Genomic DNA, 4,357 nt, shown 5'->3' on the forward strand with positions numbered 1-4,357 from the left:
GAGATCAAGAAACAGAGCCCGAACTTCACGTAAGCTGAACTCTTCGTAGAGATACAGTCTTCATTTGAAGTTGACTGAAACTCATCAGCTGCCCTCCTCCTGGCACCTCGGAGGGGACACTTAACGATTGCCACAGGCCACGTCAGTTGGAAACTATTTTACTGCTAAGAGACAAAGACAAAGCTACCTGGGCTGCATCAGAAGAAGTGTGGCCAGCAGGTCAGGAGAGGCGATTCTGCCCCTCTACTCTACTCTGGTGAGACCCCACCTGGAGTACTGCGTCCAGCTCTGGAGCCCCCAAAATAAAAAGGACGTGGACCTGTTGGAGCGGGGCCAGAGGAGGCCACGAAAACGATCAGAGAGCTGGAGCCCCTCTGCTGGGAGGAGAGGCTGAGAGTTGGGGGGCGTTCAGTCTGGAGAAGAGACGGCTCCGGGGAGACCTTATTGTGGCCTTCCAGTGCCTAAAGGGGCTCCAGGAGAGCTGGGGAGGGACTTTTTACAAGGGCATGGAGTGATAGGATGAGGGGGAATGGCTTTAAACTGGAAGAGGGCAGGTTTAGATTAAACATTAGACAGAAATTTTTCCCTGTGCGGGTGGTGAGCCCCTGGGGCAGGTTGCCCCGAGAAGCTGTGGCTGCCCCATCCCTGGAGGTGTTCAAGGCCAGGTTGGACGGGGCTTGGAGCAACCTGGGCTGGTGGGAGGTGTCCCTGCCCAGGGCAGGGAGGTGGAACGAGATGGTCTTTGAGGTCCCTTCCAACCCAAACTGTTCTATGATTCCACGATTAGAAACATGCACTGTTCTTTCACTTAAATTGGAGAGCATGGAAATCCTGGAGAAAGTCCGACAGAGGGATTTTCCCTGGTACCTGTAGAGCCTCCTGCCACGTGGAAGCTCTTTGTTAAGCACTAGTACACCAGAAACCCCGAGAAAGCAATTCGTAAGAGAAATCAGAAGTTAATGCTGCAAAAGTTAACACTGGAAGTCGGAGCTCAGACAGTGAAAGGAACCAAGTGTGGAAATGGCACATGTTCAAACTACCCGTAGGGGCCATGAGAGAGAAAAAACACTTCCTAGAGGAAGTGGCTTATATTTTAAGATGGGAGGCAACTAGTCCTTATTCTCTAAACTCAACAGGCAAAATAAACCAACGCCAACCTGTAAGATTTTGAAAGCCTATTACCTCTCCAAAGATGGGTCACTCTTATTCTTAGCTATGAATTTCTTGCTCTCCAAGTTGCAACAGCCAATCAGAGCATTCGATATTATCATACAGAAGAGCACAAAACCCAAGAAAACTCAAAGAACTGCCTCACGAAGAAAAATCAGATAATCCAACACACAGAGTGTGGTTAAACAAAGATGAAATTAGAGACAAGAAAGTGAGCAGTAAATGTACAAAGGACGCAGCTGTGAAGGAGGTAAAGACATGGAAGAGGCTGATGGAGAATGAATATCAACATTTAAATATTAAGAAACTGTGCTATGATCAAATTATTTATGGTTTAGACAGAGTAGATGACAAAGGTTCACTTACTAGAATACAGAGGGACTAAGACATTAAAAATCCAGTTAGAAAAAATAATATTCCTACAATAACCAAGGTGATGGATCACAAAGTATTGCAGGATTAAAAAAAACAAATAAGTAAAACAAACCAACACAACAAAAAACCCAAACCAAGGAAAAAAAAAAAAAAAAAACAAAGAAAAAAACCACACCAAAAAGCCAAATGTGTTGCTTCGTTTTCATTTACAGCATGGTTTCTTTGGCACAAACCACCTCGCCGCTACTTAAAATCTCCTCTGAAAGTTCAGAGTAATCTTGGTTTGAATGATGCAGCATCTGCCAGCAGAGACATCTGACTTCAGCTGGGTATCTCTCAGCTGCTCTTTGCTCAGCCATACTGAGGCATTACAAAACGCTTCTGGAGACTGGTTTTTAATCATAATAATAACGAAAAATATATTAAGAATAATAAAATAATAAGAAAATTAAAAAATAAATGAAAACATGCCAAAAGACGTATTTTTAGCAGAATTCATGTATATACATATGTCCATATATATATGAAAGAATGTCCATAAACTTTTTGGGCTTCAGTATTTTCCATTCTGAGTGCTGCTAATCAAGGAGGCAGGGAAACCTGGAGTCTCGCAGGGCAGAGACGGAAGGAAGATCCCTCAAAGGACTGTAAAGGTCCCTGCACATGTGACCTATCCTTGCCAGGTTCGATGACAAATAAGTCCCTTTAAAACTTGGAAAACCACATGTTAAACCTGAAAGGGGTAAATGTCGACAATTTAGGGATGGAGGACTCGCCGGCCCCCAGATTGTGACCAGGCAGGTGTTTTGTGCTCTGAAGCCACTGCATCATTTGTGACTTGCTCGAACAGATGAACATGTTGTCATCCACCACTAAGTGGAGCTCTTACTCTTGGAAAAAGAGTTTCTCCGTATTTTCAAGTATATTCGCAGACCAGATTTTTTTGGCAGTGTCTACAGCTTTGTGTAGTGTTTCGCCAAAAACAAAAAAGAAAAAAAAACAACAAAAAAAACCCACAAAACAAAAAACCCCACCAACCTGGTTTTTATACGTGTATTCTGAGGATGATACAGGAAAGCTGGGGAGGGACTCTTGATCATGGAGGGGACCCAAAGGACAAGGGGGAACGGTTTTAAACTGGAAGAGGGGAGATTTAGATTGGATATTGGGAAGAAATTCTTTGCTGTGCGGGTGGTGAGCCCCTGGCGCAGGTTGCCCCAAGCAGCTGTGGCTGCCCCATCGCTGGAGGTGTTCAAGGCCAGGTTGGACGGGGCTTGGAGCAACCTGGGCTGGTGGGGGGTGTCCCTGCCCAGGGCAGGGGGGTTGGAACTAGATGGTCTTCAAGGTCCCTTCCAACCCAAACCATTCTGGGATTCTATGAACAGCATGTGGTGGCTGTTCTACTGCCACCTCTAGATATCATAAGATGACACGTGAGAAAAAAAGCAATGTGTTGTAAAGCAGGACATGAAGTCTACACGCTCACTATAAACTTCTGAAAAAAATAAATCTGCTGCCACGTCACAGGAAAGCCAGCTATACCCAGAGGGGTTGGCCGAGAAATACGCTGACATTGTTTTATCCAGAGTTACTCGGACAGTGACAATCGGTGATGGAGACTTCCCTGATTAAAATAAACTAAGTGAGAAAGAAAAGGAAGCTCCAGGAAACGGTAACTAAACTGTGTTTTGCGTTGGTAAGTCTCATAAACGAAAATAGAAACTTGACATTTGAAAACAAAAGTATAAATTAAACACTTGGCTTTCAGCCCTTTTAAACGTTCAGTCACTGGTCACCAGAATAAACCTTAAGCTTTGGACACCCAAATCACTTTACATACCAACAAGAAAGAAAAAGCAGCTTTTTTAAGCAGAAAAAGCCAAAGTGCAAATTCCACTCTAATCAGTGCGCTGTGGCACTGCGAGGACTCAGTATATGAGCGATGTTTATTGTTGTTTAAAAGCAACACAAATAAAAATTAAATCATGTTACTGAGAAACGGTCCGGAATGAAACTATATTAATGAGAGCTAAACACACCATCTTGACCCCACAGTCCTTTTAAATGTATTTTAAAGAAGAAGTTTCCTCCTCAAGGAAACTCCAGGCAAAGCAGGTCCCCCACTTGAGAGCCCGGGCAGCCCCAGAGCGGAAGCCGCAGCCCAAGGTGGAGAAGGGAAAGGAAAAAAGCACTTCATGAAGCGCTCGCGCTCTGCGCAATGTTAAGCCCCGCTATTTGGCAAAGCGTGGTGTTTGTCCAGCCCTCGGGAGCTCAGCTCTCCAAGAAAATCCGGGAGCTCCCGACATAGGAGTCAGAGATTCACAGGAGCCATCTTTTGGGTTTTCAGCGGGTGCCCAGGACAGCTTCTCCCCACAGAGAGAGTGGGATTGGGATCCCAGGGAATCCCACACTTCGCTTAGGTGACCACGGCCAGTCCCACCTCTCCACCCTGCCTCCATCTCCTCACCTACGTAACGCGGGGGATGAAACCGTGCTCTCAGCTAAAGAGCGGCATTCAAAACTGGGAAGGGTGCGCTGCCGTTTGGGATGCGCAGATGTCATAACCCAGCTCTGACTTGCTCATTCCCCTGCTCACAGAAAAATAATGTGTCATAACCCATAAAACAATGAGTCATAACCCAGCTCTAACTTGTTTACTCCATTGCTCATAGCAAAATAATGCGAGGAGGACTGATGCTTACAGGGAAGGAATTTAAGCAGCGTAGTACAGTACTCCCCTCTCCTGTATTTTATTTGCAACATAACAATAGGTATTTTAATAAGCCCTTATTACTACAGAGCAAGGTTTTAC

At 45.1% G+C, this 4,357-nt stretch overlaps 1 protein-coding gene across 1 annotated transcript in view; it reads right to left on the bottom strand.

Moving 5' to 3' along the window:
• Window positions 1-4,357, bottom strand: part of EHBP1 (EH domain binding protein 1) — a gene marked incomplete at its 3' end in the record, with an annotated part of 225,619 nt that overhangs the window by 168,136 nt on the left and 53,126 nt on the right. The gene's annotated exons all lie outside the window — the stretch shown is intronic.

Source organism: Charadrius vociferus, unplaced genomic scaffold (genome assembly GCF_000708025.1).
Source record: "Charadrius vociferus isolate BGI_N301 unplaced genomic scaffold, ASM70802v2 scaffold139, whole genome shotgun sequence".
NCBI lineage: Eukaryota > Metazoa > Chordata > Aves > Charadriiformes > Charadriidae > Charadrius > Charadrius vociferus.